Source organism: Zosterops lateralis (assembly GCF_965231275.1).
Source record: "Zosterops lateralis genome assembly, chromosome: W".
NCBI lineage: Eukaryota > Metazoa > Chordata > Aves > Passeriformes > Zosteropidae > Zosterops > Zosterops lateralis.
Genome location: NC_139801.1, coordinates 6,062,705 through 6,075,470, shown reverse-complemented (window position 1 = coordinate 6,075,470; position 12,766 = coordinate 6,062,705). Strand labels below are relative to the sequence as shown.

The following is a 12,766-nucleotide window of genomic DNA, read 5'->3' as shown; positions in this document are numbered from 1 at the left end:
CAGCAGCTTCTCACGCTGCTTCAAGTAAACAATGTTGTATTCTTAGAAATTATCTCTATGTTTTGCATTCTTGTTCTCTGAGAGAGAACTTGACTGATGGTCATATTGACCAATGGAGTCAGGAGGTTGTAACCTCCTTGGGCCAATCTTGGCCCTCTGTACAAAATGTATATAAGCCTATTGGAGTCAGATAATAAAGAGCTTTCCATGATTCACCAAGCTGCTGCCTGCTGTCCTCTGTCAAGGTCCACTTTCACGTCACAACGTGTTGCCCCTCTAAAAGGCTGGGGTAACACTCCACCGTCGTCCACTTTCCCCGCAGCCCTGTCCTCACCTGCTTATGTTATAACACAAGCGGCTCACACCCCCTCGTTCTTGGAGGGCTCGGCGTGGAGTCCTGTTTTTCTCCCCTCTGCCTTAGAAGAATTAATCCATGAAACAGATTCTGTTCTTACATCTGTAATGAATGACTTTCTCTTTGAGACAGGAAGCCTAGTTAGAATCCAAAATTGTCTCGATTGGAGTTTTGAAGACAGAAAGAAGGGAGAAAACCAAACGCCGACAGTTACATCTAAAAGAAAAACAAAGAGTTTGGTTTTCAAGGGATGAATATTTTATAAAGCCTTTAGTGACTTTAAAAATAGGTCCTAAAGAGGAGGTATTCCAATTTTTGGTTGATCTTAAAACAGAGAAAACATGTATCATTAAAAGCCCCATAGGATGTAAAGTAAGTAAAAAAATCTCAGACATAGTGACTGCAGAAGGGAAAAAGTTTGAAGCATCCATTATAAAAAACATAGTAATTAAAAGAAATACCAACATATGGATGGGAAATATATTATTAATGCCTGAATTGGGTCTTAATGTGTTGGGAAAAGATCTAAGAATATTATTGGGAATGAAGGCTATAGCAGAAGAATAATGAAAGTTTGGCAAAAGAAAAAAAAAACCCTCTTAGAAAAAGAGAGAAAATGTATTGATGGTTTGTAAGTAAATCTTAAAGAAAAGAATGTGACCTAAAAAAAAAAGGTGTAAAATGTTTACTGGTTGGGGAATAATGCATACCTGGGAAAGACTGGGAGAAGAAGAGGGCTGTTTAAAAAGAGGATTGGTGCAGTTTTGCAGATTAATGGGGAAATTCATTTTGAAGAGTTTTTATTGTTGTTGTTATTGTTGTTCTTGAGTGAATGTATGTGTAATATAGACTGCTGAAGTAAAATAGGAGTTTTTGTTTTGAAAGATGGTGTATGCAGCACATGGTGCTGTGCTGCTGAGCTGATGAATTTTCTGTGCCTCGGGGGAAAAAGGGAGGGGGTGGTGTTCGGGCTGTTGGATGGCAGAGAGGAGACCAGGCAGTGACTGGATGGAATCCTGAAGGTGGGACAGAAGCTTGGAGAGTCTTATGTTAGAGGTCTTGAAAGGTTTTTTGAGAATTTTGGAAATTCTTAGAGGTCTTAGAAGTTGTTTTTGTTTGGTTTGGGTTTTGGTTTTTTGGGAGTGCACTGAAATTGCCTAAAGAGATAGCTATAAGACATCAAATGCTGGGGGGAGTGACCTCAGAAATAGGAAGGAATAGTTTTAATGGAACAGGAGATTGGAGTCAAAAGAGTTGTGAGAGTTCTGGTGTTTGATAAGAAGGAATTAGAAGAAGAAGGAATTATGGATGAAATTAGATCTTTTGTTATTGGGAAAATTTTTAAACAAAATTAATGCTCAAATGCCACGAGTAAAATGTATGTTGGGAGTCCAGATGCAACCCAGATTGGAACCTGAAAGTAACACCCTATGAGATAATGTTTAAATTATGAAATAAAGAGAAATTAATGTTAAGAGGGTATAGTTTTACAATTGCAAAAATGGGAGAGGAAGTTCTTTAACCCCACAGTGGGAAGATGCTTTTTCAGGTATTGCAGGCAACTGAAGCTGCGGTATGGCTGAAAAACTAAAGCTGCAAGTTTTGAATTAACATCAGCAAAATCAAGAGACCGGTGTAAGAACCCAAAGATGAACTGTAGCATCTAAACCAGGTGATACAAAGTTGAATTTTAAACAGAGCTGAGTGGTCATGAACTGGAAAAGACTCAAGTAAATTTGGAAGTTATGGACAAAGGACTTTCTCTGTTTTACTTCTCTGCATAACACCTAAAAATCAGTCCGGTCTGTCAAAAGCTACCTCTGTTTCTTCACAGCTACAAAGGAAATGGACTTTCAAGTAATTCTAGTGTGGGGAATTAAAATTGAAATATGTAATATTGTTTTTTGAAAGTGTTTATGTCACTCCACTGTATAATATTGCAGGTACATGAAAATCACAAGAAGAAGACGGGCTCCACATCCCTAACATTTTGGCTAATTTATTTTAGGTTTTATGTCTTACAGAACAAACAATATGTTTTTGCCTCTTTTATTTTTTCTGTTTTTGTGTGTGTTTAAGGTACTTCTTTCATACTAACTTAAAGACATTTTATTACTTATTAATCTGTTTTGTTTAAAGAAGGAGGGCAGAGAAGAGCGCCTGTGTGAAATACCAAGAGGATATGTTAGTGCTCACAAAATATAGGGTGAACTACTACCCGGCAGAGTGGGAATTAAGGAAAGAGTTTTCAACTAAACTGGTACTGTGTCAAAGTTAATACAGTAGCTGTGATTCCTTTGTATGCACACACAAACATGCAGATATTTGTAACCAATAGGGGACATTCTTGAGTTATGCTGGCAGTGTTGTCCCCACAAAAAGGTACAGATAATTACTGATAGAAATCTAGTTCTGTCAGGTTTATTCTCAAGAGCAAATTTTTCTTCTACTATTTAGAAGTCACGAGAAGAGATATAAAGATTTGCTCTTCAAGTGGGTGGATCAAAAATAATTTAAGGTACTGATTATATAACTTTATAAGGTGGAAAAACTTTGTCATTCGCCTCTTAGACAGAGGTTGAGATGTAGGTATTGGTTGAGAAGTTTTTTTTTTAGTTTTTTTTTTCTCTTTTTTTGGGCAGTTCTTTGTGTGTCTTTGTTAAGAAACTTTTGAAGGTGTTTTGGTTTTCTTTTTTATATAAGAAGATGTCAGATTTTCTTGTGGAATATAAGGAGAGATAGTATGAATGACAAAATACTTGCTGCTTGGAAATACTATTGTGGTATATGCAAAATTTTTCTAGTAGTTTCATTTATTTCCCTGCTTGATAAGTTACTATAAATTTTGCAGAAACTGTTTTGGAAGTTTTTTTCTTAGTTTTCCAGCTGGCTGCAGATGAGACCTAACTCATAAAACTGGTGGTGTTAATTGTCAAAGGGGGTTCTCATGGAAGTTTCTAAGGAGTATCTAATCTCTCAAATCAATGCATGTCAAATTGAGTGAGTGTTTTTGCCTTAGATAGAAATAAATCCTATAGTGTATGTATCTTTCTAAGTTCTCCTAAATAGTGAAGGAAAATCTTCTAGAATAGCAAGAATTCATTGTCTTCCTGCCCTAAGAATAGGCTGAGCAGAGGATCTGCCCACCAGAAACCTTCAATATGATAAAACTCTAACATCAGAATATTTATTAAGTTAACAAGTTAAGACTAGTCCATAAATACTTCAATAGAAAAGAAAGAAGTAAAGAGGTAAAAGAAGTTTCTGAAGTTGTTTTTTTTTTTTCTTTCTCTCTGTAGTTAAAGTTATTTTTTTGTTGAGTAGATTTTTTTCTCTCTCTTTAAATTTCTTTTTAACCTGTCCCTCAATCCTAGTTACAGTTAAAAAGGTGGAAGCTTTCAAAAATTAAATGGTATCAGAAGTGATTCCCCAGAGAGGAAGATGACACCCTAATTTCAGTAAAATGATCATGCGGAAAAGTCACAGTACATGGAATAGCTGAACTAAAGATGCAGTTTTACTCAAAGTGCAGCTCTGGCCAGCATAATTAATTGTCAGTTCTAAAAAGGCTTTGCAGCTGGCCTTTGGATTAAAAGACTTTACTGCCTTTTAGTGATGCATGTGTACATATATCCCAGTAAATGGGGATTACCAGTGCCTGTTGAGTGGGAAATACCTGAGGAACAGTGGAGAGAATTACGGTAAAAAAAAAAAAAAAAGTCAAAAGCAATTTGTCTGAAAACTAACAAACAAACAAACAAAAAGAATTGACAAGGAAATAGAGGGCAAGACTGGGTTGGCTGCTGTACTTGCCACCAAGAAGATCATATACTCCTGCTGTGGGTAGCAACCCCATAGGCATGGAGGGTGGAGGTATAAGCCATACCAGACCTCTGTTATTCCTTTTTCTGTCACTTCACTCATTCTTTGTCTTTTGCCTTATAGGATATTGGCAAAATCATGCTACAGATACTATTGAAAGTTCTATATGAAAAGACACCCAGGTTCCTTTCTTATTACACATACCCATATCGACAGTCACTGTTATAACCCATCCAAATTAGATAGTTGTATTCATAATTGGGAAAATATTAAATTGTGGAAAACTTGAAGACCAGTGGTGATTGATTAGAAAGTAAGTGTCTATAAGAAGAAATAATGGAAGCTAGAAAACAAAGAATATGGCTCAAAGCCAAATGAATTATAAAAGAAGGAGTGGGGTTTGTTATATGTGTGTATTATAAAATTGGCTTTTCGCAAGATGTGTGCTATATGATTAATAAGATAGTAAGGATATAGGATATAAGTTTATTTCTGCTATTGGTAAAAGAAGATTAGATATAATGGGAGTAGTTGATATAAGTATGCTTAAACTGTCTGTTTGGTTGGGATAACATCCAGTGAACATGTAAAGAAGACTCTGCTACTGATACACCAACTATCAGCATCTACCACCTGCAGAAAGCACGGACCAAGGCCCAAGCTGGAGGTGATAATAAAGACACAGCCACAAAACACGCATGCTCTAAAAAGGCGGACCCAAGGAGGGACCATGCAAAACAGTTCCTGGAATATGGAAACTAGTTTATAGATTTATATGAATATTCATAAACTATTGTGATAAGAAGGGTATTTAAAAAATGTCTCTGAGATAGCAAAGTGTGGACTTGGCTGAATGCCGAGTCACCCGGCCGGCCGTACTTGGCTTTTTTTATCTCGTCTTAATTATTTTATTAAACATATTTCTTAAAATTTACCAAAAAGTGAACCTCGTTTTTCACAGGGCTATTTGTCCAATATCTACCTCCTGACGCGAAAAAAAACCACAGCACGACCCTGTCCGATCCGTGCTCTCTGCTGATAAGGCAGATATGGGTGGGGAACCGCGGCGCCGCTTCTCCGTGGGCACGGGGAGGAGGGGGGTGGGGGTGGGGGAGGGTTGAGCCGATGTAGCCTGGTTTCTGGGACCCAATCCGTGCTGGAAAAACCCCGAAAACGCAGGTTCTGCCGGTCGGAGTGACCCCGCTGCGCGGAGCTCCGGCCAGCAAAAAACCACGCGATTTATGCAAATCAGCTTCTGCCAGGTCCTAGCGCCCCTAGCAGCCGCGCTTTCCACGATCGCACTGGCAGGCGTCCCACCCAGCCAGGGACTATACCTGGGGTAGCCGCAACATGATGGAGTCTTACCTTGTCCTGTGTACCGTGGGTTGTCGTTGCTGCTGCGTCAAGAGTCCCTGTCCCGGGGCCGACTTGCTTCTGGTGTGGGGCAAGCTCCTGGCCCCTCCCCCAAGCACCCACAGCCCCACAAAAATGGCAGGATAGGTGACAGGGTAGTTGAATTTGCTCAAGAGCTTTTGAGACCCCTAGATAGGGGCTCCAGCTACTGCGTGGGCTTTTAATATTTCATAAAAACAGACGTTGAGTGACAACTGATATATTTACCCTCCGCCCGCCTCCTGGGGGTCTTTGGCTAGTTCAGTCTTTGAGAGGCTTTGGAGAGAATATACCAGGGACAAGACAAAAGATATCAAAAGAGGCTCTTCCCTGGATTATTCCAAGGCGTTTATTCCCAAAGGGATCCAGAGGGAGAGAGGGAGAACGAGGAAGAACAGGGCATTATATAGTCTACTGCACAGGAAAAAGATAGCTGGACCTCAGCCAATGAAGTCAAGAAGGGAAGGAAGGGTCAGACCATATGGTCACAGACTCCAGGGGACCTGGGGGAAAAAACTATTCCCCAGAGAAATACAACAGAGATGGGGTCCCATTTGAAAATCCGAGGGCTGTTTATTGTTGACACATGCATCGTGGGTACAGCCTCAAATGTGTTCCAGGGATGAGAGCCAAAATGGGGCCAAGGATCCAGGGTTATATACCAAATGGGGTGGTCCTGACGTCAGGGTCCAATAGGGATGGGGAAAAGTGGTGCAGAGGGGTGGCCAAGAACCAGGGGTACTAATGGGGTTACAGGAGTGTGGTACTGTGGCAAAAATAACCCAATGGGGTCCAAGGGAAGGAAGAACATTCTGGCAGGTGTGCATATATGGTAACAGGGTTACATAAACTTAACAAACCAATGAAACAACGAAACCTAAGAAATATTAACATGTGTCTGCAAAGGCCCATGGGAGGAAAGTTTTTCTCACCCTAATCTAAAATGGTATCTCCCATAATTCCCCATTTCTTTTTTACTTAAGAAGACTCCCATATGGATCTTTGCAGGCACTTACAAAAGCAAGACAATACAATCAACACAATTAATAACAATAAATAAAATAGACAATATTAAACTTAATTACTTAATTTCTATAAAATGAAAGCATAATTAGAAATCAATTTAACAGAACTTAGGATTGGTATAACTTCTAAGTTACTGAGATACATAAATTAGAAAATTAGCAGCATTTAAAACCTTTGCTACTATAAAGTAAAATACAATATAGTATAATTTCCTTGAAACTTAATGTGTTTAACAAAGATATACTTAAGCAAACTTAAGATTAATATTATTAAAATAAGCAATAACAAATTCATCCATAGGTGTATACTGTGGAAGTATACCGTCTGTAAGTGATACCAAGTCTCTCATTGTTCTGGGTTGACGGTGCCTCCTATCCCATATCATGGACTACCTTGTTATGTCTAACAGCTGTCCCGTCCCCGTCCCCGTCCCCTTTCAGGGGTGGGCTGGGACTTTTGCTGTTGGCTCGGCTGGCACTCTCTCTCTCTCTCGGCTGCTTGGCTTTGCTTTGCTCGCCGCTGCTTTTCATCTGCTGCCTGTTTTTTCGCAGTTTCTGTTTTTTTTTTCTTTTCCCTTTCTTTTCCCCTTCCCCCCCCCCCCCCCCCCCCCCCCCGAAGATTTGGACCAGCACCGGATCTGACCTGACCTGAGAAGTCCGAGGATCTCCGGGGCCGTGAAAGAAGCTCTGCGCCCTCCCCCTCACAGTAACCTGAGCTTTTTTTTTTTTCTTTTCCCTTGTGTTGGGGGGTGTTTATTCATTTGTCAATAAACCAATTTTTTCCACTTTGTTCGAGAAATTCCTTCCCAAACCCAGGGCTGGGGGAGGGGTGGTAGAGGTTTTGTTATTAGGGAATTCCTTTGGAGGTTCTCCCCTAATTTATCCTAAACCAGGACACTCATGCTTTGAAAACACTACCAGAACTTGATATCCATCCATAAGCAATACTAAGTCTTAAGACTTGGTATTTGTCCATAGGTGATAGCAAGTTTTCTCATGTCTCGAGGAACACTACCAAAACTTGTTATCCATCCATAAGTTTATATTGTTTTTCTAGGATTTTTTCCTTTCTGATGAATATTTATACTTGTCCATAAATAATACCAAATCTTCTCATGCCTTTAAAAACATTACCAAGACTTGATATTCATCCATAGTGAGGCAACTTAAGGTAATAATGCTAAACAAAATAGTTATAACACAAAATTAAAACTTCAACTCCACAAACTCGCATAAAGATCTTGCAAACTCCTTCAGAAGGGAAAATTATCCAGACATTATTTAATTCTGCCTTTATTTTCCTATTCAGGCTGAGTTGGAAGTCAAGAAAGCCAAGATGAAGGGAACCCTGATTGATAACCAGTTCAAATGAAATGCTGTGTATCTACTGGGTATTCGGAGACAGGAGAAAACTACCAAGAGCTATCATAATTCTGTCAACAAAGCAGAAGTATCAATGTTCAAGAGTTGCACTGTGCTGCAGCCAGCTTGGAGGATGAGAACCTCTCTGTATCCCTCTGTATAAGTGATACTCTGGGTATCAGTTTTAATTCCAATGGCACTGGAGACTTTGCTCAAACTGCAGTTCTCTACAGACCCAGTGTTATGAGCAGGCTGTTCCAGGTAGAATATTTACTTTCAAGAAAATATTTGCTGAGTGCCTTCCCAAGTTCACCTTTAGTCTTTTTATTTTGTAGTTTTCAAGTGTGTTTCCTTGAATACATTAGAACGACAGGTAACTGTACAACAAAGAAATCCTTACAAAAGTAAGCTCTATGCCTATTGTTAATTTTGTTATTTTAAACGTGTCCAAAAGGTGCAGCAGCCTGAGCCATGCTATTCCAACACAGTCTGGAATGACTGGAATGCATGCCTTGGGCATGGTGCTGCTGCTCACCCTGACCTGCCAGAGGCAGCACAGACTGGGCTGCAGCACTGCAGTCTCAGCTCCTGCTGAACATCACAAGGCTGCAGTTGAACAGAATTACATTGTCACAACAAACACATACAAGAATATAAAATCCAAGCCTGTTTTAAACTACTGTAAATAAAAACTGCTACTAATGAGTTCAAATACATGGAAGTTACTGATACAGCCAGTGATCATTAAAGAATACAACTGCACATCTGAACTAGCCCATTGGGCAAAACAGTATCAGTATTTGGAGTTGTGAAATGTGAAGGAAAATTTGTTTTGAATGTACTGACCACTAAGGACTTGGATAGACAACATTACACACCACTTTTTAAAGTACGTTGTTTGGGTAATAGTACTTTGTGCCTCTTGCATGATGTAATAACAGTGCTCTCTAGCCCATGTTTTTGTTGCTCTATGTTGAACTAAATACCATGTTACAGATTTGAACTAAAATACCTCTCCTGAGATGTTCTTACTCTACCAAGTAAATGCATCATAAAATGCGAGCAATGAACAAGATGCTTCCATCTCCCACAATTATTATGGAAAACTTCCTATAATCAATAAAGGTTTTCCATCTGGCTTTATAACCCTGACTGGGAAAACTCAGACCTGCTTACCTAAGGATCTATCCTTTCTTTCTCAGGAAAACAAGGAGTAAAACAGGGAGTAAAGTCTGCCCAGAGCTAACAGAGATGAGTCTGTAGATCCTGTGAAAATTTAATGCCAGGCTGGTAAGCAGGTGTTCATGTTAACTCATGCAGTGTTGATCTTGTTCCTTGCTCATCACCTGCTAATCTGAAGCCTATTTCCAGAAGCCTGTGGCCAGAGGCCCTTGGTGGTGTGCAGTACTTGGGAAGGGCAGGAGACGTGCGTGGATACACAAACCCCTTTCCCAGTGTGGTAGCACAGTCCAGCCAGGTGAGTGCCTCAGGGTTCCTCTGGGAGTGATCCGAGCCTGGGGTAACGGCAGTCGCTCTATAAAAATTCAGATTTTTTTCCCCAAGCAAGAGTAAAAGACTGACATCTGAAAAAAGGTTTTGAACCATGTGAGAACTGCTGAGATGCAGATGCTGAGTCTCCAGTTGTCCAAGGATGAAGTGTGGTCTTGCTTCAAGTGACACCAGAACAACAAGCTAACTTGGGGATGGTGTAATTTATTGTCAGGGTTAAGGCTGGGAGTGACAAAAGGCTGAGGATGGGCTGTGAAGGGGCTACCAAGTGGGGATAGGACTGTCTTTGCAGTTTGGTGAGGCACAAAGAAAATCTGGTGAGTGCCCCAGCTCAGCACAAGTTGTCCAAAGTAGCTGTTACCAACTGCCATCAACTTCCTCAGCTGCCACCTGAAGCCTTGAGACAGCACAGCACAAGCTTCTGGAAGGCCAGTCCATGTTCAATCAGTGTTTGTCATGTTTGGAAATCTGCCTAGTTTGGCTCAGGACTTGTGCATGGACCCAGTCAGAAAGGGGAGTACCTTGCTGCTTCTGAGATGCTTTTGATATACTCTAGTTATGCAGTCCATGGCTGAAACAACTCCAACATAGAGAATCTGACCCAATACATTATTATGTATTTCTTACTTCAACTAGAGCTAGTTCACAACAGTGTAAATCAAGTTGGGTTTTTCATTTCTAGATCTAAATGAATTAAAATATATTAGCTGACTGTAGCAACAGGAAGCAGGGTCACCAAGTTCAAACGATTGATGAAATGTCCTGTTGTAATAGATAAAACCAGCTGTCCTGCAGGGTTTCCCATACCCTGCTAGCAAATGGGCAATCTGTAGCAGAATTCAGACCAAAGAAAAGTCGGATTTCATGTTACTGCAAAAGTCAACATTTGTTTTTATCAATCTGCAGATACAGGTAAGTGATAGATTTGTTTGTTTAACTGAGCACCATATTTATGTAAGAACTTGTCCAGATGCAGAGGTGTCACAAAATGTGAAATAAAAGTGAAGGAGAGAATCTGTTCCAAAAGTAATGGCACACATGGCCAGACTTACTGTATTTCATGACTTAGTCCAGACCAGTTTTCAAGCACCTTCACAAAACCCTAGTCTGATTTACCATGTCAGAACAGCTCTGGATGTAACAATGCTGCCTGGTTTCCCGTAACCTGTACAAAACCTCCACGCAATTTCTAAACACTTAAGAGAAGTGGTAACAGTGAATCCAGCCTTCTCCCTGTTAATCCCAGCTGTGCCTGGGGAGCAGCATAGAGTCCTCCTTTCCTGCCCTCTGAAGGGAAGTTTCTGGTCAACCCTTACAGCTCTCCTTGTGCTCCATGTTTGTGCTATTCTACTCACTGACTGATGTGCAGATGGCTCGTTCTGACTCCCTAGACTGTTGCATTGATAAATGCACATTGATAAATATACAAAACAATGTGTATGACAAAGTGATCAGCTTGGGAGCAGCACTAACTGATCAGCCTGAATCGAAGTAGTCTCAGCTTTTGCTGGTGCTATCCTAAAGAGCCCATGGGGCTTTGCCACATCCAGGCATTTTAAAAATATAAAATTATGGGCTTGTTTAAAGGGCTCCAGGGCTGGGCTCCAAGGATGGAATAGAAGCTTTTTTCCCTGCTGAAGAATCCTTATGAACCTAGCTGGCCACAAGATAGTGGAGTTTTGGGTAGATTTCAAGGCACCAGTGGCCAATCTCTCTTTTGTTGTCAGCCAGAAAATCTCCATCCCCATGCCTGCAGCCAGGGCTGTAACTCCCATCAATCCCAACAGGATCAGAAAGAAACAACCAGCAAACCACTGGTGGGATGACATCTCCCAGAACCTCCCTGATGCTGCCAGTCTTGGTGTGCAACCTTGGCAGGTCCTGAGAACTCATTCCCAAAACCACTATCCCCTCCAGCAGCTCAGTATGGCTCCAGGGTATGTAGAACTGGAGCTGTGTCCCTGCAGGCATTGTGAGCTTAGCTCTGTCCCTATAGCCCAAACCACCATGCATTTTACCCTGCCCCTCTGCACCAGATGCTGGGGCAATGCCTGCCAAGAGTGACAAGGACATATAGGCAGGGGCACTCCTGGCTCCATCTAAAGCCCAGAGACAGAGCCTGGAGTGACCCAATGATTGCTGAAGGGGACAGTGGAGTGGATGAGCTGGCACTCTGCTGGTCTTTTACAAGTCAAGTCCTTGGGGTGGGATGCTCTCCACTGCAAGACTCAGCACACAGCCAGGCACAGCCCAGTTGGGGCAGGCTGATGCACACTGAGCCATTCCAACCATTTCTGCACCAATCACCACCTGCCCCAGCCACTGACAAGCTTGTCACATGATCCTCCATGCAGCTGTGCTGCGTCAACACCTCCTAAGCTTAGGATTTATGGCTGCTGGGCAAGGGGCTGAGACAAAAGTGGCATTACAGGCTTTCACTCATCCCTTCCCACCAGCAAAGGAGCTGATACACCAGGCTGGACACAGCTCCTGTAGAGGAAATCACAACATGTGTGATGTTCAGCCCTTCCCACAGCAGAATCACACTTAAAAGGAAAATCTACCCCCATCCATGCCATTCTTGGGGCAGTCCCTTTTTCATGCCTCAGTTTCCCCACAAGAACAAAGCCCTTAATCCCTGTACAGTGTGCTCCTGTGGCAGGCAACAGCAGCAGCTGAACCCCTCCAGCCTGGTCCCCAGATAAAGCTGCTCTCAGGGAGCTGCCAGGAGGGGGGAGGTTAAAACCCCAGAAGGCCTACCAGCCTGTGCTACCCAACAGTGGAGTGCAGGAAAAACCCCTTGTGGGCTCTGCCCTGCATCTCCCACCTGTCAGAGCTAAAAAGAGCCATGGAACACATTCTTGTTTCCTGAATCCCCAAAGCAGTCAATAGGGCAGGTAGCTCAAACCCATTTCACTCAGTGCCAGCCCTGCATCCCAAGTCCAGTGCACAATCTGTAGATCTTAAGGACTTAGGGATCCCCCAGCTCAGCTCCTTTGCAGCCTGGCACAGCAGCCAAACTCAGTGCCTCAGTCACCAACCACTGTGTGCAGGAAGAAAATATGTACTTACCTTATTGTGCCAATGGCCTGGCTGTGCATCTCCTGTGGAGAAAAGGCTAGGAAAGGATGCCCCATACTCAGCAACCAGCAGTATTTCAGAACAGCCGTTGAAATCCAGGTGAACTTAGCAGCAGGAGGCTGAGCGTGCTTAATCAATAAGCTGGCACTTGTACAACAGGAGAGGGCTCCCTGGTAAAGCTGCCCCAGGGCACAATCCCCTGCTAAGCTGCTGCCTGTGC

At 42.0% G+C, this 12,766-nt stretch overlaps 1 pseudogene across 1 annotated transcript in view; it reads left to right on the top strand.

Moving 5' to 3' along the window:
- Positions 1-8,383, top strand: part of LOC310922285 (STING ER exit protein-like) — a 33,545-nt pseudogene extending 25,162 nt beyond the window's left edge. Inside the window, exon 7 of the transcript XR_014592768.1 lies at positions 7,904-8,383. The product of XR_014592768.1 is annotated as an STING ER exit protein-like (transcript). The remainder of the gene's footprint in view (positions 1-7,903) is intronic.
- The last annotated feature ends 4,383 nt before the right edge of the window (positions 8,384-12,766 follow it).